General features: G+C 49.8%; 1 protein-coding gene across 3 annotated transcripts in view; it reads left to right on the top strand.

Annotated features, from left to right (window-relative positions):
- Positions 1 to 8,186: 8,186 nt before the first annotated feature.
- The window catches only part of LOC137555581 (catechol O-methyltransferase-like), a 28,946-nt gene continuing 16,642 nt past the window's right edge, over positions 8,187 to 20,490 (top strand). Inside the window, exon 1 of one of the 3 annotated variants that reach the window (XM_068271578.1) lies at positions 8,187 to 8,319. The gene's annotated coding sequence lies outside the window, so the exon portion shown is untranslated. Of the gene's footprint in view, positions 8,320 to 14,925; positions 14,944 to 17,785; positions 17,889 to 20,490 lie in introns of those variants that run through there. The other 2 variants (XM_068271581.1, XM_068271579.1) reach the window with 2 other exon arrangements.

Here is a 20,490-nt window from a genome sequence, read left to right on the forward strand (position 1 = left end):
TGCCCAGTTTAGCTAGTATAGTGCCCCAGTATGGCTAGTAAAGTGCCCAGTTTAGCCAGTATAGTGCCCAGTTTAGCCAGTATAGTGCCCAGTTTAGTGCCCAGTTTAGCTAGTATAGTACCCAAGTATGGCTAGTAAAGTGCCCAGTTTAGCCAGTATAGTGCCCAGTTTAGCTAGTATGGTACCCAAGTATGGCTAGTAAAGTGCCCAGTTTAGCCAGTATAGTGCCCAGCATAGGTGGGTAGTGCTCCCCCCCGCTGCTGCTATTACCTTGTTAGACAGCGGCCGCTTCCTAATCCGCGTTCCTCTTCTTTCTCAGAGTGTATCACAGCAGCGCGCCCGGCGCTGCTGCTGTGACGATGCAGGGGGCAGGAAAGAGCGCGGCTCCCTATAGTGGCGATCTGTATCGCCGTTACCAAGGGAACCGCTCTTTCCTGCCCCCTGCATCGTCACAGCAGCAGCGCCGGGCGCGCTGCTGTGATACACTCTGAGAAAGAAGAGGAACGCGGATTAGGAAGCGGCCGCTGTCTAACAAGGTAATAGCAGCAGCGGCCGCGGGGGGGAGCGGGGAGGGGGGGGAGCGGGGCGCGGACCACCCGACCACCCACCACTAGACCACCAGGGAAGACTCGCATACAAGCCGACCCCCCAACTTTTGACCCCCTTTTTGGGGGTCAAAAATTCGGCTTGTATGCGAGTATATACGGTAGTTTATAGGGCATTCATCAAGCCAAATACTTTTTTTGTTTTGTTTTAATACTCTACTTCCCTATAAACTAAACAAGCCTCGCCCACAGCTTTTCACAGTGCCTTGGCATTTTCAGACAGTAGCAAGGGCTTATGGGAGCTCAGTCCAGGCAGGAGGAGGGGGAGGTCTTACTGGCCAGAGATTTCAGAGGCAGAGGGGAGGAGGGAAGGGGACTGAATTTACACACTGGCAAGCTGATAGCATCTCCTGCCCTCAGCCTGTGACAAACAGAACATGGCTACCCTCATTGTATCACAGGAATAAATAATCATAAACTGTTGAAGCTGTTTGCAGATAGATATGCTGTGTAAACTAAACTTTAGATAACATATATAGACAAGTTACTTGTTATAGTTAGCGTTTCATCTCAGATCCACTTTAAGTGGGACACTATCATTAACAGGGCCACTACTCACATACCCGTGCTGAGACTGAAACCTATGTGGTAGATAGTCCCCAAGACTATCACAGATCTGAGACTTAAAGCAGCAGTGTGGAGGGAGAAGGGGGGTCCTTAACCACTTTCTCCACTGCTACAGTATATCTACGTCATTTGTGGCACCCTCAAAGCCACCATGACGTAGATATACTGACTACATTTGCAGCCCTGCTGTGCACGAACGGGTGCGCTTCAGAACGCACCCCCCGGCACTTTCAGCTACATTACTAATTGGTTAAAGGGAACATGTTCCCTTGTAGCCAATTAGTCCACCCCTCTCCCATGAACGATTGCTGCAGTAGTCAACTGCAGCGATCCTTCATCTGTCCCCCTCCATGCAGAAATCATTAAAAAAAACCTCCAGCAAGCAGCCTCACTTACCTTACCTCGTTCCTGCGACTATCCTGAAGCCCGAGCCTCCGATCCCCTCTCTGCAGTCAGCCGCGTATTGCCGGTTACCCGAGTCCCATCTTGATGATGTCATCAAGCCAGGACCCGGGTAACCGGCATTACGCGGCTGACTGCAGAGTGGGGATCGGAGGCTCGGGCTTCAGGATAGTCGCAGGAACGAGGTAAGGTAAGTGAGGCTGCTTGCTGGAGGATTTTTTTATGATTTCTGCACGGAGGGGGCTGCCTGATGGGGGGAGGGGGGACGACATCTGGCTATCAATAATGGGGGGTGAGGGTAGGATATGTAAAAGGGGGTACATATTTACTGGGGGGCATCTGATTAACTAATGGGAGGGGGGATTTAATAATTTGGCACATCTGGGCACCTGGGGGGGCCATAACTAAATACTAGGGGCACATTTGGCTATAATGGGGGGGCAGCGCTAATCCTGGGGGTACATCTGGCTATAATGGGGTAATCCTGATCCCGTGGACACATCTGGCTATAAAGAGGGGCACTATTCCTGGGGGTGTGTCTGTCAATCTATTCTGGGGGTGGCAAACACAGGGGACACATCTGACGATGCTGGGAGGGCTGACACTGGGGACACATCTGGATATCTATACTGGGGCAACTTTAACTGGTGGCACAGTTTTTATGTCAATAGCACTTTTTATTTTTAAACAGAAATTTGGTCAAAATTGAGAAATAATGCATTTTTCTTAATTTTTTTCCCTTTAAAATGCATAGAAAGGAACATTTTACTTGGTACAAAATACCCCCCAATGAAAGCTTAGTTTGTCTTGAAAACGATATATAGATCATTTAAGTGGCACGAGTACAGATGAAGTTATTGCTGATTAAAAAGGGACACCGCTAAAGCGTCAAAACTGCTCTGGTCCATTAGGGGAAAACAAGGTCTGGATGTGAAGTCGCTAATAAGGAAGAGAAGGACCAGGGACCAAGAGGCAGCTCTCCTGCCAAGGTAAGCATGGTGGTTTCTCCTAGCATGTACATTTTTAAAAATTGCTCAAAGATAGGATTTAAAGGGAATTTGAAGTGAGAGGAGTAGGAAAGTTTCCATTACTGACTTCCTATATAAATGCTATCAATATTTCAGCCGGGCACAGGGCATTTTTCGAGAGGGAATAACTATTGCAGCATTTATGATCTTCGCAATTTAGAAATATTTTAAAATACATTTTGAAACATTTTACAATTACCGGTATATTATAATTCTCTAGAGATTGTATGCCTCTGTCATGTGATGATGTACTAATAAAACTATCATGCTTGAATTTCCTGGTTTTATATTTGTGTTTCAATGCTGATTTATCAAGACAATGAAAGAGAGGTTCGGAAACCCAGGACCTTTTCACACTTAAAGCGGTATTGTCACCATAAAAATCAAATTTCAACAGCAACTGGTCTGAGTGTATTAAGAGATAAAGATGCTAACCCTGCATTCAAAACTTTTTCTGCTGTTATGATTTGGAGTTATCATGTACTTAAGGAACACTGGCCCTTTAGTAGTCGTGCCAAAGAATTGCATGCTGGGGGTTCTTTTTATCTATAATCTATTCCTCCTCTTCCCTTTATTTCCCTGCCAGCTTCTTATCTGAAACCTAATCCCCTACTCACTTGTGTTTACAAGCAAGGCTGAGGTGACTCAGCGATTGGAGGAGACAAGAAAAAAGTAAAGGGCAGAAATGACATCACGAGTTAGCCTTAACTGTGGGCAAAAGACATGGTTCCCACCAGGAACAGAATTCTCGTAATTTACTATATAACATTCACTGAAATCAAAACGTGGACAGTATAATACATGTGTTATGTAAGTAGGTCAAGTATTTATCTACTTATATATGTGATTTTTTTCTCTGGCATAGTATGGCTGATCCTACCGCTTTAAAGAGGAACTTTAACCCAGGATTGAACTTCATCCCAATCAGTAGCTAATACCCTCTTTCCCACAAGAACACTCAGTAAAGGAACATTCCGTACAGATCACCTGGCGGAACTAAAGATGTAGTCATCAGGGATAAATTCCAGAATGTAAATCGGGGTGAGGAAAGATTCTACGACAGGCAAACAATGACTAAATAATTTTATAAACGAATATTGTAAAATATAAGCAATTTCATTAATTACATTATTTTCACTACAGTTTTTCTTCAAGTCTGTGCTTATCCATTGCGTTTACACAATGCACAAACATGCCATCCACATTCACTCCAACTGTAGTGGGTGCAGCGGACACTGCCAATACCACTGGAGTGCCAACATGTCTGTAGTGTACAGATACACTGGCACTTCTCCATAGTGTGGACCATGTTGCAGGGGTAGTGCAGATAGACCTTTGACTTCAGTTCAGCTGTCTTCGGTATTTAAAATAGTTTTCACTGTAGGCTTACTGCAGTTTGAAGTCTGTTTTGTTTGAATTCAGCTGGATATCAGAACAGGACCTAAACTCTGTGTACACAGGCCCTTACTGTGTGCAAATAAGACATTATTATGGCTTTTGGTATAATAAAACATCAATGGACAAATATGTTCAGGGGAAATAAGTATTTATACGGGCAGCATGGTGGCGTAGTGGTTAGTACTCTCGCCTTGCAGCGCTGGGTCCCTGGTTCAAATCCCAGCCAGGTCAACATCTGCAAGGAGTTTGTATGTTCTCCCCGTGTCTGTGTGGGTTTCCTCCGGGCACTCAGGTTTCCTCTCACATCCCAAAAACATACAGATAAGTTAATTGGCTTCCCCTAAAATTGGCCCTAGAGTACAATATATGCACTACATGATACATACATAGACATATCACTATAGAAGGGACTAGATTGTGAGCTCCTCTGAGGGACAGTTAGTGACTAGACTATATACTCTGTACAGCGCTGTGGAAGATGTCGGCGCTATAGAAATACTAAATAATAATAATAATAATAAGTGTTTCTTATATACATTGTAGCAGTAATAAACTATTTTTATCTGTCCAATTTTACCTCAGTTACCTCTCCCTTCTCAGTATGATCAGGAGTGATGGGATTCACGAAAGTGACAGATTACAGTGAGGTAGGCAGGCGCCTGGCAGTGCCAGCTGAGCTTACAGAGGACAGACTGCAGTGATAGAGACAGGCGCCTGGCAGTGCCAGCTGAGCTTACAGAGGACAGACTGCAGTGATAGAGACAGGCGCCTGGCAGTGCCAGCTGAGCTTACAGAGGACAGACTGCAGTGATAGAGACAGGCGCCTGGCAGTATCTGCTGCCAGTTCATAGAAGATTGTATTTTTTGTCACGTTAGCGGAAATTGATTGTTATTGTTTTTTGTCACAAAGTGTCATTTCCCACTAACTTGTGACAAAAAATAAAATCTTCTATGAACTCACCATCCACCTAACGGAGTACCTTGAGGTGTCTTCTTTCTAAAATGGGGTCACTTGTGGGGTTCCTATACTGCCCTGGCATTTTAGGGGCCCTAAACCGTGAGGAGGAGTCTGGAAACCAAATGCCTCAAAATGACCGTTCAGGGTAAAAGCATCTGCAAATGTTGATGACAGGTGGTCTATGAGGGGCCGAATTTTGTGGAACCGGTCATAAGCAGGGTGGCCTCTTAGATGACAGGTTGTATTGGCACTGAAGTGCAGGAAGCACAGGATGTTCTCAAATTGTGACCTGGACATGGCAGCAGAGAACATGGGCATGTGATGTATTGGGTGCGTAGACCAATAAGACCGCAATACATTCTTTTTGACTAGACCCATGTTAAGGAGAAGGCCCCCAAAAATGTTACATTTGGAAACTTTGAGTGGTTTCCACCAAAAAGGCTGGACATGGTAGCTTCTTGGATTCGCGGTTGCGTGTTGTGAGGCATAACGGTTGGTCTCAGCCACAATTAAGTCGTAGAGACCAGCAGTGATCAGAAAAAAAAATTCTGTCACTGCGGTGGGGTGGGTGAGGATTTGGCCGGGTGGTCAGAAGCCTGCAGGGGGCAGATTAGGACCTTATCTGATGGGTGGGAGTGCTAGGGGGTGACAGGTGGTGACAGGAGGTGATTGATGGGTGTCTCAGGGGTGATTAGAGGGGGGAATAGATGCAATCAATGCACTGGGGAGGTGATCAGAAGAAGGTCTGAGGGGGATCTGAGGGATTGGCCGAGTGTTCAGGAGCCCACACGGGGCAAATTAGGGCCTGATCTGTTGGGTAGGTGTGCTAGGGGGTGACAGGTGGTGACAGGAAGTGATTGATGGGTGCCTCAGGGTGTGATTAGAGGGGTGAATAGATGCAAGCAATGCACTGGGGAGGTGATCGGGGGGGGGGGGGGGGGTCTGAGGGCGATCTGAGGGTGTGGGCGGGTAATTTAGTGCCCACAAGGGGCAGATTAGAGTCTGATCTGATGGGTAGCAGTGACAGGTGGTGACGGGGTGATTGATGGGTGATCAGTGGGTGATTAGAGGGGAGAACAGATGTAAATAATGCACTGGGGAGGTGATCAGGGGGATCTGAGGGTGATCTGAGGGTGTGGGTGGGTGTTTAGGTGCCCGCAAGGGGCACATTAGGGTCTGATCTGATGAGTAGCAGTGGCAGGTGGTAACAGGGGGTGATTGATGGGTGATCAGTGGGTGATTAAAGGGGAGAACAGACTTAAACAATGCACTTGGGAGGTAATCTGAAGGCGGGTGTGCGGGCGATCTGAGGGTGTGGGAAGGTGATCAGGTGCCCGCAAGGGGCAGGTTAGGGTCTGATCTGATGGGTGGCAGTGACAGGTGGTGACAGGGGGTGATTGACAGGTGATCAGTGGGTGATTACAGGGGAGAACAGATGTATACAGTACACGGGGGGTTCTGGGGAGGATCTGAGGGTGTGGGAGGGTGATCAGGGGGCAGTTTAGGACCTAATCTAAATTATAGCATTGACAGATAGTGACAGGGGGTGATTGATGGGTGATTAGGGGGGTGATTGGGTGCAAACAGTGGTCCGAGGGGGTGAGTGTGTGTGTGTGGGGGGGGGGGGTCTGAGGAGTGCTGTGGGCATTCAGGGGGCAGGATCAGTGTGTGTGTTTGACTATATGCACAGCTGCAACCTCCCCTGGTGGTCCCTCGATCACTGGGACCACCAGGGCAGGAGGCAGATTGTATAATACACTTTGTAGACATTACAAAGTGTATTATACGTATTCCATGCGGCAGATTGGGGGTTAACAACCCGCTGTCGCTGCTAATTGGCCGGCGGGTTGGCGTTGCGGGTGGACGGAGCCTAATGCAGGTGGATGCGCGTGCATGCATGTGCGCGACCCCCGCTATTTAGTCCCCCAGGTGCCGCCGCCGATCGGTGTTACGCGGCCCTGGGGGTGCCACTTTGCCGACGCCCATAGGTAGTGAGCGGTCGGCAAGTGGTTAACAGGGAATACAATGCAGCGCCTACTGCGAACCTAGCCATAAAGCCTATGTCTACTGTGGTGCAATGCACCCCTATGCGACATTTATAGTGCAGAAGGTGTGTTGAGGTATAATGGCGTGTGGCATATAATGCACTGCATGCATTGCATTACTGCAAAACATGCGTGTTAAGTGACTGTGAAACTAACTTTTCATTGACTGTATGCTTCACTGTGTACGAGGCAACACGTGGATATTTCCTGTACTATTGCGTTCCAACTGCTGTGACAGATAAAGCACAACAGCCAATGTAAACCTAGCCTAGAGACTGCTGGCGAGTGCCTTACTTTACCACATCTCCAAACTGTCCTTATTTGCAGGGAAAGTGAATATTCTGGAACACATTCGCTATACCCTTCTTATTCATTTGCCCTTCTTTTAGGTCTAAAGTGCTGATGTACAGATAAATATAAGAAAAAAATACTAAAAAAAGCACCAAACTTTATGTTCAAACCTCGATATCGCATGGTCTCTTTTTAAAGACTAAAAGAAGTGAAAAGTAATCATTTAAGAAATGTGAATAAGTACAGTAATTTGATCATCAATGTTAGTTGTAAGTGTGACTGGATGTGTGACTTTTGCCCAAATATTTTTTACTCAGTCAGGTGTCCTCCATGGACATTGGGAAAATTACCACCTTGCTGACCATCTCTCTCTTGTGAGTCTCTTCATAGGGGAAATATACTTTTATACAGAGCCAGGACAAGGTCCTCCAGCACCCAAGGCTGAGACACCAAAGTGCGCCCCTCCATCCCTCCCACCCCAGCTGTCACACACTGATTGCTATTAGACTAAGAGGCGCCACAGGGCCCACAACCTCCCCAACACCTTAATATCTAGTTATCTGGCTTGCAGTCACTGCCATGTATCCCCTTTTCTTATTTCTTTCTGCTTCAAACACAATTAGGAATGACAGCTGAATGAATTCTGCGCCCCCTCCTACACTGCGCCCTGAGGCTGGAGCCTCTCCAGCCTATGCCTCGACCCGGCCCGGCCCTGCTTTTATATACACTGTCTTGAGCAATGTACACTATATTACTGTATGTTAGGCAGGTCTTGCCATACTACAGATATGAATACTACATATTAGCCGACTCCGCCCTCTTGTGTCTGTTGTGCAGTCCTTCTTGTAGAGGACATATACAGTATTTTCATCCTTCCCCATAGTCCCGATAATGCTGGCTTCCTGAAAGCAGACAGTGCTGAGTCATTGCCTGATGCGGGGCGGGCTGATCATGAAAAATAAATAAATCTGGTTTCTCCAGCTAGATTCCTCACTGAGAGGAGAGGGGCCTCCTCACGCTGCGCGGTGAGTTCGTTTCGTTGCTTCTTTACAGAAATGTGCAGTACAGTGTGGTATCTTTCAGCAATTATCTCTGTCAGAACATATCTGATTGCATCTGATTGCCTGGCTGTAAATTATGGAGTTCTTTATGTGCTTGGGGTGAAAACTGTCTGTCGGTTTGTAGTACATAGAAACCTCTTCACAGAAAACTGTAGTAGTTCAAAAGTGTCTATCTATGCTACTTGTGGAACTGGTCTAAAGGGCTCTTTTATATTGCAAATCGCAAAATGCCATTGCAAACTCAATGCGGTTGCTTTGTGATTTTTAAAATGTGATTTTGTTGCAATTTTCCTTTGATTGTGTTTTGTCATTTTTACCTGATGCTAGAAATACAGGGAGAAAGGTAGACAAAAATTAGCATACAGGACTTTTGACATCAGGCAGATCGCTATTGGATCACACCAGTATAAAAGGGTTCCTGCGATTTTCATTATTTTGCTGATGCCCTTGCATTTTGTATGCATACAAAGTTACGACTGAAGTATCGTATCATTGCAGGTCGCTGGTCACTTGGACAGTAGCCTAATGGTCAAAATAGCAGTGCTTCCCACGGAATGCACCAAACAAAAGTAGGCAGAGTACCCCCTTAAATGCCCAGTATTCTCTGGTGGTCTAGCACCCCCCACCACAGTATTCCCTGGCAGTCCAGTGTTCCCCCTCCTCTCTTATAGTATTCCTTGGCGGTCTAATGTCCCCTAATCCCCATATAACTTTCCCTGGTGGTGTAGTGTTTCCCCCCAACAATATTCCCTGGTCGTCTTGTGGTCCACTCACATAGCTCTTCCTGGGTGTCCCACTAAATCCCTCACAGTATTCCCTGGTGGTGGTCTAATGTTTCCCCCTTACCCACATGGCTTTTCCTGGAGGTCTAGTGGTCCTACAGTAGGTTCAGAGCTACGTACTGTACTGGTTTTTGAAATAAGATGCCTGGAGCGCAAAGGAGGTAGGCCCTAGAAGAGTGAGTATCCACCTGTCAGATTGCTTCAGCCGAGCAACAGCCAAGAGCTTTGTCCTCCCTACTCACCTCACCCACTGTCACAACTGCTCTGCTCTGTTGACCCTTCAGCCACCTTCCCCTGACCACCCCCACCCACATAGCAACAGAACTTGCTAGCCTGCAGGGTAGAGATACCACTGTATAGGGTCAGGTCAGCCTAGATTGTCACCGGGTGGTAGTATACCGATCCCTGTCGGGTGAAATTCTTCAAACATGAGCTCAAGGTTTCAAAGTTAGGGTAGGGATATCTGTTATGTGAAATTGCGCTCTTGTTGCCTGGAGTGTTTTGCACAGACGCAGAAGTACTGCACCTGCGCAGAACACTCCAGTCCACGTGACGACAAGCTGCACAGGAGCAGAAGATCCCAAGCTGACGAGGTCTGCATCTCAAATGGAGGAGATCCCGGGACACTGGAGCTGCGGCGAGGGACAGATTGGCTGCCAAGGGCTGGAGGAAGCCCCAGGTAAGTAGTTCTCATTTATTTTTCACCTCAGCATTAGGCCTCTTTTCCACAGGCAGTTGAACTGTGTGCTCAGCAAGCAGTTTCCAGGCAGCAGCAAACAGTTGAGAGACAATTCACTGCCTATCAACTGTCCGTGGAAAAGAGGCCTTACACTAGTAAGAGCATTTCAAATCAAAAAATGCCTAAAGCCTAAAGCTTTAGGCATTGTGGGAAGGAGTTAGGGCTCGTTTCCACTATCGCGAATCTGCATGCGTCCAACGCATGCAGATTCGCACATGTAATGCAAGTGGATGGGCCTGTTTCCACTGTAGCGTTGTTGAGGTGCGTTTTTTCAGCGGTAAAAAAACGCACAAAAGAGCCAACGAATTCGCCTGTGAGTGGAATGCATGCGAATCGCCGCTAATGTATTTAACCTCCTTGGCGGTATGAAAAATACCGCCAGGAGGGAGCGCAGCAGGTTTTTTTAAAAAAAAAATTTTTTTAATCATGTAGCGAGCCGAGGGCTCGCTACATGATAGCCGCTGCTGAGCGGCACCCCCCCGCCCGCTTCGATCGCCTTCGGCGATCTCCGATCAGGAAATCCCGTTCATAGAACGGGATTTCCTGGAGGGCTTCCCCCGTCGCCATGGCGACGGGGCGGGATGACGTCACCGACGTCACTGACGTCGGGACGTCATTGGGAGTCCCGGGCCACCCCTCGGCGCTGCCTGGCACTGATTGGCCAGGCAGCGCTGGGGTCTGGAGGGGGGGGGGCCCGCGCCGCAGCAGATAGCGGCGATCGCAAAGGGGCCGGCGGCGATCAGAGTGCTGGCGCAGCTAGCAAAGTGCTAGCTGCGTCCAGCAAAAAAAAAATTATTAAAATCGGCCCAGCAGGGCCTGAGCGGCACCCTCCGGCGGCTTACCCCGTGTCACACACGGGGTTACCGCCAAGGAGGTTAATAGTAAAAACGCATGCGTTTGTTACATGCGTTTTTACCCGCGATTTCGCACCTTTTTCAATTTTATTTTGCCCTGGCAGTGTCATGGTTAATTTCGCATGGCACCCTGCCATGCGAAATCGCACGAGAAATCGCGGGTAAAAACGCATGCGGAAACGCATCCGCATGCGTTTTTACAAGCGTCGGAATGCCGGCGAAATCGCGTCGCAACAGTGGAAACAAGCCCTTATAGTTAGGTCAAAGTATCCAATATGGAGTGGGTTAGGGGAAATTAGCACTTGGACAATTAAGGGTTAGGATAGGGATTATGTAAATAGGGATAAAATTAAGAGAAAGTATTAGGATGGCCATACACGCATAGATTTTTGCCACAGATCGATACATTTTTGCCACGGATTAACAGAAATTACAATTAATGTGGCTGGTTGCACCCCTGACTGTGCACCCAGCATTCCTCACTCTTCTACACCCCTCACTGTGCACCGCAACACCCCTCACTCTGCTGCACCCCTGACTGTGCACCCAGCACTCCTCACTCTGCTGCACCCCTCCATGCACCCCAACACCTCTCACTCTGCTGCACACCTCACTGTGCCCCCCAACACCTCTCACTCTGCTGCACCCCTGACTGTGCACACAGCACCCCTCACTCTGCTGCACCCCTCACTGCACCCCAACACCTCTCTCTGCTGCACCCTCACTGCACCCCAACACCTCTCACTCTGCTGCACCCCTCACTGCCCCAACACCTCTCACTCTGCTGCACCCCTGACTGTGTACCCAGCACTCCTCACTCTTCTGCACCCCTCACTGTGCACCCCAACACCTCTCACTCTGCTGCACCCCTCACTCTGCTGCACCCCTCACTGTGCCCCCCAACACCTCTCACTCTGCTGCACCCCTGACTGTGCACCCAGCACTCCTCACTCTGCTGCACCCCTCCATGCACCCCAACACCTCTCACTCTGCTGCACCCCTCACTGTGCCCCCCAACACCTCTCACTCTGCAGCACACCTCACTGTGCCCCCCAACACCTCTCACTCTGCTGCACCCCTGACTGTGCACACAGCACCCCTCACTCTGCTGCACCCCTCACTGCACCCCAACACCTCTCTCTGCTGCACCCTCACTGCACCCCAACACCTCTCACTCTGCTGCACCCCTCACTGCCCCAACACCTCTCACTCTGCTGCACCCCTGACTGTGTACCCAGCACTCCTCACTCTTCTGCACCCCTCACTGTGCACCCCAACACCTCTCACTCTGCTGCACCCCTCACTCTGCTGCACCCCTCACTGTGCCCCCCAACACCTCTCACTCTGCTGCACCCCTGACTGTGCACCCAGCACTCCTCACTCTGCTGCACCCCTCCATGCACCCCAACACCTCTCACTCTGCTGCACCCCTCACTGTGCCCCCCAACACCTCTCACTCTGCAGCACCCCTCACTGCCCCCCAACACCTCTCACTCTGCTGCACCCCTCACTGTGCCCCCCAACACCTCTCACTCTTCTGCACCTCTCACTGTGCCCCCCAACACCTCTCACTCTGCTGCACCCCTTACTGTGCACCCAGCACTCCTCACTCTGCTGCACCCCTCCATGCACCCCAACACCTCTCACTCTGCTGCACCCCTCACTGTGCCCCCCAACACCTCTCACTCTGCTGCACCCCTGACTGTGCACCCAGCACTCCTCACTCTGCTGCACCCCTCCATGCACCCCAACACCTCTCACTCTGCTGCACCCCTCACTGTACCCCCCAACACCTCTCACTCTGCTGCACCCCTGACTGTGCACCCAGCACTCCTCACTCTGCTGCACCCCTCACTGCACCCCAACACTTCTCACTCTGCTGCACCCCTCACTGCACCCCAACACTTCTCACTCTGCTGCACCCCTCACTGCCCCCCAACACCTCTCACTCTGCTGCACCCCTCACTGTGCCCCCCAACACCTCTCACTCTGCTGCACCCCTGACTGTGCACCCCAACACCTCTCACTCTGCTGCACCCCTCACTGTGCACCCCAACATCTCTCACTCTGCAGCACCCCTCACTGCACCCCAACACCTCTCACTCTGCAGCACCCCTCACTGTGCCCCCCAACACCCCTCACTCTGTTGCACCCCTCCATGCACCCCAACACCTCTCACTCTGCTGCACCCCCCAACACCTCTCACTCTGCTGCACCCCTGACTGTGCACCCAGCACTCCTCACTCTGCTGCACCCCTCACTGCACCCCAACACCTCTCACTCTGCTGCACCCCTCACTGCACCCCAACACCTCTCACTCTGCTGCACCCCTCACTGCCCCCCAACACCTCTCACTCTGCTGCACCCCTCACTGTGCCCCCCAACACCTCTCACTCTGCTGCACCTCTCACTGTGCCCCCCAACACCTCTCACTCTGCTGCACCCCTGACTGTGCACCCAGCACTTTTCACTCTGCTGCACCCCTCACTGCCCCCAACACCTCTCACTCTGCTGCACCCCTCACTGTGCCCCCCAACACCTCTCACTCTGCTGCACCCCTCACTTTGCCCCCCAACACCTCTCACTCTGCTGCACCCCTGACTGTGTACCCAGCACTCCTCCCTCTTCTGCACCCCTCACTGTGCACCGCAACACCCCTAACTCTGCTGCACCCCTCACTGTGCACCCAGCACTCCTCACTCTGCTGCACCCCTCACTGTGCCCCCCAACATCTCTCACTCTGCAGCACCCCTCACTGCACCCCAACACCTCTCACTCTGCAGCACCCCTCACTGTGCCCCCCAACACCCCTCACTCTGCTGCACCCCTCCATGCACCCCAACACCTCTCACTCTGCTGCACCCCCCAACACCTCTCACTCTGCTGCACCCCTGACTGTGCACCCAGCACTCCTCACTCTGCTGCACCCCTCACTGCACCCCAACACCTCTCACTCTGCTGCACCCCTCACTGCACCCCAACACCTCTCACTCTGCTGCACCCCTCACTGCCCCCCAACACCTCTCACTCTGCTGCACCCCTCACTGTGCCCCCCAACACCTCTCACTCTGCTGCACCTCTCACTGTGCCCCCCAACACCTCTCACTCTGCTGCACCCCTGACTGTGCACCCAGCACTTTTCACTCTGCTGCACCCCTCACTGCCCCCAACACCTCTCACTCTGCTGCACCCCTCACTGTGCCCCCCAACACCTCTCACTCTGCTGCACCCCTCACTGTGCCCCCCAACACCTCTCACTCTGCTGCACCCCTGACTGTGTACCCAGCACTCCTCCCTCTTCTGCACCCCTCACTGTGCACCGCAACACCCCTAACTCTGCTGCACCCCTCACTGTGCACCCAGCACTCCTCACTCTGCTGCACCCCTCACTGTGCACCGCACGAGTCAACATCCTGCACGAGTTCACATCCTGCACGAGTCCACATATCATGTCTTAAAGGACTCACAAGGCCAAATAGTAAAAAAAAGTTAAATACCGGCATGATATTTTAATGCACGGAGGACACCATCTACAGGCTGTCTCCTGTAGCGTGGATTGGGGGGAGGCCCTAGAGCTGCGCAGCCGCACTCGCGTCTGTGCAGACTGCGCAGCCGCGGCCGGCTCAAGCGGTCATTTTAGTAGAGGCAGGAGAGCCCGACCCGGGCTGTGGGGTCGGGAGCCGGCCCGGGGGGCTATTGAGCAGCGGGGACCTGGCGGAACGGCACGGAGGACGTCCTCCGTGCATTAAAATATCATGCAGGTATTTAACTTTTTTTTTTACTATTTGGCCTTGTGAGTCCTTTAAAACAGAACTAAAAGTAAAATATATCTGTGAAGTTGACACATAGCTTGCTTTACTTGCAGCCAGGCTTGAACAGAATGTACAGTGCAGGGAAAATCCTGTCCTGCTAGTCATTTCACCTGCAGTCTGCTTCCCTAGTAAAATGATTCAAAGATTTGTTTCAAAGATCCGGATCTTTTCAATGATCCGATTAGAATCATCTGAATCCTTGAAAAGATCCGGACTTCCCATCTCTTCTGACAAAAGCCTTCACTTCCTGCCAATGAATTTGAATCTGCTGAAAAGCATCAGCCAATCACTGAGGCTCCTACAAAGGAAATTAGGTGTGCAGAGGGGGTGAGGTTCTCTGACCATGTGCTTTTGGGGACGTTTGCCTGCTGTTTGGGCTGCTGGCTGTTCTCCTGTCTGTAGTAAGATGTTATGGGTCTGTGTATTGTGGGCTGTGTTTTAGGAGATATTGAAAAGCTGCATTCAGGTTAAATATTAATGCATGCATTGTGGGTATTGTTTTCTATGGTTAATGCTTTACATTGTTGAACTGCTCTGTACTTGTTGCTTTCTGTAGTTCATCAGTGTCTGTACCTTCATCACAAATATCACGAGCAATATAAACTTTATTTATACGGTTGTTGATATGTATTCCTTTGCTGGATGGCCACCTAGAACTTACTAGAAATAGATATTTAATAACCTTCTTAGCGGTAACCCCGTGCTGGACACGAGGTAAGCTGCTGCAGAGGATTTCCCAGGCCCTGCTGGGCCGATTTGCATATTTTTTTTTATACACGCAGCTAGCACTTTGCTAGCTGTGTGTTACTTACGATCGCCGCCGCTCCGCGCCGATTTGCCGCTACCCGCCGTGTTAGAGGGTGCCCCCCTGAGACCCCATGCGCTGCCTGGCCAATCAGTGCCAGGCAGCGCTGACTGGTGGATCGGGACTTCCTGTGACGTCACGACGTCGGTGACGTTATTGCGCCTGTCGCCATGGCGACAGGGGAAGCCCTCATGGAAATCCCGTTTAGAACGGGATTTCCTGATGCGCCTGATCGCCGGAGGCGGTCGGAGAGGGTAGGGGGATGCCGCTGCTCTGCGGCTATCATGTAGCTAGCGCTAGGCTAGCTACATGATTTAAATAAACAAAAAAAAAGTGCTGCGCTGCCTCTCTGGCGGATTTAATTGACCGCCAGGGAGGTTAATATCCCATTGTTGACAGGGCCGGATTTGTACTTTTACCGCCCAAGGCCCACTATCCCCAACCGCCCGGCACCACCAGCGGTGTTAAGGTCCGTACACACGCCGGACTTTAGGCAACGACGGGTCCGTCGTTGCCTCCCGCTGGGTGGGCGTGCCAGCGACAGTCCGGCGTGTGTACGCTCTGTCGTCAGACTGATATGGCTGTTTCTGAGCGATCCGCCCGGCGGATCGCTCAGAAACAGCCGTATCAGTCTGACGACAGAGCGTACACACGCCGGACTGTCGCTGGCACGCCCACCCAGCGGGAGGCAACGACGGACCCGTCGTTGCCTAAAGTCCGGCGTGTGTACGGACCTTTAGGGTTATCGGACATAGGAATATGGGGAAGTTAGAGAAACTAGTAGATCTGTGTTAGTCATTTCTGAAAAAAAGGAGATAATGCATGGTAAAAGTAACAAGGCTAGGCACTTGGGAAATGTATGGTCAGGCTAGGAATTTGAGAGTAGAATAATGGCAAAAGGGATTAGGGTTACTGATCACAAGATTAGGGTTATTTAATTAACTGAGAACATTCAGAGACATCACTATGTACTCTGTAAAGTGCTGCAGAAGATGTCAGTACTATATACAGTAAATACATAATAGTAATATGGTAGGACATTAGACTATGACTATGGTAGGATATTAGATTGTAAGCTCCTCTGAGGACAGTCAGTGACATGACTATGTACTCTGTAAAGTGCTGCGGGAGATGTTAGTGCTATATAAATACATAATAATAATAATATGGTAGGACATTACACTATGGCTATGGTAGGATTAGATTGTGAGCTCCTCTGAGGACAGTCAGTGACATGACTATGTACTCTGTAAAGTGCTGCAGGAAATGTCAGTGCTATATAAATACATAATCATAATATGATAGCACATTAGACTATAACCATGGGGTAGCATGGTGGCGTAATGGTTAGCACTCTCACATGGAGCGCTGGGTCCCTGGTTTGATTGCCAGCCAGGGCACTATCTGCAAGGAGTTCGTATGATTTTTTAAATGACAGTTACAGCTTTTTGCCTTGGTTCGAATAAACGCCGCAGATCCCGTTGTCTTGTCCTGAATGTTACATGTAGCATGCAGCGTCAGGTGCGTTCATGTTTTTCCATGTCCCCCTAGCTGCTCAAAACACAACACCACAACGAATCGCTTCGAACCAATGCTGAGCGCTTTCCTGCTTGGTAGCAGAAAAGCATTTAGCACTGACTAGAGTCGCCGCCAGCTGTCCCGCAGAAGGCCATCTGAACCATCCTTTATCCCCCTGCTTCTCTCACTGCCTCTACCAGAAATCCACACAGCCCAATTCCAAATTACTAGCATACACAATAGTATCTTCAGGATTTCTGCACAAGTTCAGTTTTATATAACATATAGACCACTGGCGTACCAATAGGCCCTGCAGCCCCTGCGCCGCTCGGGGCCGTTTTGTGGGAGCTGGAGGGGTGGCAGCATGAGGGGAAAGCCTTGGCCACAGTCGGTGGGGAGAGGGGAAGTTCCCTCCCCTCTCCTCGGGGCTCTCCTCTCTGCGCTCCCCTCCAGTTAAAGTTATAGTGTGGGCAGATACCTACCTACCTTGCGTTCCACCGCATAATCTCCGCTCTGAAATTCTGCAGGGGAGCCCGGTGGGGCCTAGTTACGCCCCTGATATAGACACTTTGTTTTTCTTTTTAATTTTAGAGGGTTACCCAAATGGCAGTCATAATTTTCAAGAGAGCACAAAAACAATATAAGCTTGATAAGATGGTGGCCAGCACCTCAGAGGAAGGATTGCAGCACATATTTCACTTATCACAGAGTTCTGTGACTTCATTAAGAAAACCAATTAAAAACTATTAGCACTTGTGGTACCTTTGCAAACTACTGTTCATTTTCCTCTGCACACTTCCTGCACTGCACTCTCTGGTGCTGGAGAACAAGCTGCTATCACTCCTTCTGGCTGTGCTTCTGCTTCTATCCTGTGCCGTTCTGGGAGGCGGGGTCCCTGCAGATGCACAACACTTTTCCCTGCCACACTACAGTGTCGAATAACGGCAAGGAGGGAGAGAGAGAGCCCGTGCAGCCTGCAAGCAGATAACGAAGCTCCAGCTGATAGGGAGCTTTAAAAGAGCAGTGAGTGTGTTCTCTTTGTTTATGACAGGCATCTTTAGAGAACGTATGCAAGTGTGCGTGCTGTACTGCATTGCATTGCGTTGCGTTGAGCAGCTCCCGACTCTTGAAGTGATAATGAAGTCTCCGCCCTAGTCACCGGCCTTGGGGGCGTGCCCAGAAATCCGGCCCCGATTGTTGACACCATATTTTTAGCAGTATCAGTTTCTTACAGTAGGTCACTGGTCATACAGACAGTAGCTACAGTATATACAGCGAGAGAGTCATTGGTCAGACAGACAGTAGCTACAGTATATAGAGTGGGTCACTGGTCATACAGACAGTAGCTACAGTATATACAGTGAGCAGGTCACTGGTCATACAGACAGTAGCTACAGTATATACAGACAGTAGCTACAGTATATACAGTGAGCAGGTCACTGGTCACACACAGTAGTTACAGTATATACTGAGAGTGGGTCACTGGTCACACAGACAGTAGCTACAGTATATAGAGTGGGTCACTGGTCATACAGACAGTAGCTAGTAGCTACAGTATATACAGTGAGCAGGTCACTGGTCACACACAGTAGTTACAGTATATACTGAGAGTGGGTCACTGGTCACACAGACAGTAGCTACAGTATACACAGAGCGGGTCACTGGTCACACAGACAGTAGTTATAGTATATACAGAGAGCGGGTCACTGGTCACACAGACAGTAGTTATAGTATATACAGAGAGCGGGTCACTGGTCACACAGACAGTAGTTACAGTATATACAGAGAGCGGGTCACTGGTCACACAGACAGTAGCTACAGTATATACAGAGAGCTGGTCACACAGACAGTAGTTCTAGTATATACAGAGAGCGGGTCACTGGTCACACAGACAGTAGTTACAGTATATACAGAGAGCGGGTCACTGGTCACACAGACTGTAGCTACAGTATATACAGTGAGCGGGTCACTGGTCACACAGACAGTAGTTACAGTATATACAGAGAGCGGGTCACTGGTCACACAGACTGTAGCTACAGTATATACAGTGAGCGGGTCACTGGTCATACAGACAGTGGTTACAGTATATACAGAGAGCTGGTCACACAGACTGTAGCTACAGTATATACAGTGAGCGGGTCACTGGTCACACAGACTGTAGCTACAGTATATACAGTGAGCAGGTCACTGGTCACACACAGTAGTTACAGTATATACAGAGAGCGGGTCACTGGTCACACACAGTAGTTACAGTATATACAGAGAGTGGGTCACTGGTCATACAGACAGTAGCTACAGTATATACAGAGAGCTGGTCACACAGACAGTAGCTACAGTATATACAGTGAGCGGGTCACTGGTCACACAGACTGTAGCTACAGTATATACAGAGAGCGGGTCACTGGTCATACAGACAGTAGCTACAGTATATACAGAGAGCGGGTCACTGGTCACACAGACAGTAATTATAGTATATACAGAGAGCGGGTCACTGGTCACACAGCCAGTAGCTACAGTATATACAGCGAGCTGTCCTGTCCCATCCATGTCCTGTCTCGGTCCCATACCTGTGAGGCAAGGCTTACCATATAGAGCATTAGCAGGTCTTCTCATTTCTGAACTACATCTTCACTGATATTGTAAAGCTAGCAGCATGGCTAATAATGGAAGGCAATAGTAGGTGTCACATGATTATTATTACGTAGTCCTTGTCCTCAGAGGTACTCAATCTAATCCCTTCCACAGTCATAGCCTAATGCTGGGAATACACGGTTCGTTTTGAACAGTGTAACCGAGCCGCTGATGGCTCGATTGATAATTTCCGTCCTGTCCGATACCCCGCCGGATCAATTTCCCGCTCGATACCGCCGGCAGTACAATAGTAAAAAACAAAGATAAGAAGTCGCCTGCGGGGACGAGCGGGAATCGATTCAGAGCGGCCGCGGGAACGCACCAGAATCTATCGAACGGCTCGATACACTGTTTAAAACGAACCGTGTATTCCCAGCATAATGTCCTACAGAACCTAAAGTCTTGTACACACACTAGACAGTTCTAGGAAGGTTATGGTCAGCCTTTGTTGAAATACAGCTTGTGTGCTGCGACCCCTATTCCCCCTCAATGCGAGCAATACCCCTTGGCAATCATCTCAGCCTACAGCAACTGTCTGCTCCATGTCACGCTGTCAGCTCTCCTCCCCCTTCATGGCTACAGAATGCTTGAAAGCTGCTGGCTAGTGATGCCTCTGTTCAGACATGACTCAAACAGTTGCCCAGAGGAATTGAGACCAGATTACTGCCAGGCGACAGTTCTTGTACTTGTCTACGAGGCTTAACACCAATTTTGGGGAGTGGGACACCAATTAACTTATCAGCATGTTTTTGGAATGGCCTTGACAGCGGTGTAGGAATTAAGAATGCAGAAGTTGTGACCGCACCATGGCCCCTGGACCAGAAGGGCCCACCTTCATCTGCTGTATTACTTCTTTACTGTTAATGCTCCCCTCTATGTGGGCTTTGAATAGTGGCAATCATTAAGAAACTGCCCCCCCTACCCTGTTTAACTACTAGCCGACCACATCACGGCGCAGGACGTGACCGTGGCGGCAGCCTCAGGACTGCCGATC

The sequence above is a fragment of the Hyperolius riggenbachi genome, chromosome 1, assembly GCF_040937935.1.
Source record: "Hyperolius riggenbachi isolate aHypRig1 chromosome 1, aHypRig1.pri, whole genome shotgun sequence".
NCBI lineage: Eukaryota > Metazoa > Chordata > Amphibia > Anura > Hyperoliidae > Hyperolius > Hyperolius riggenbachi.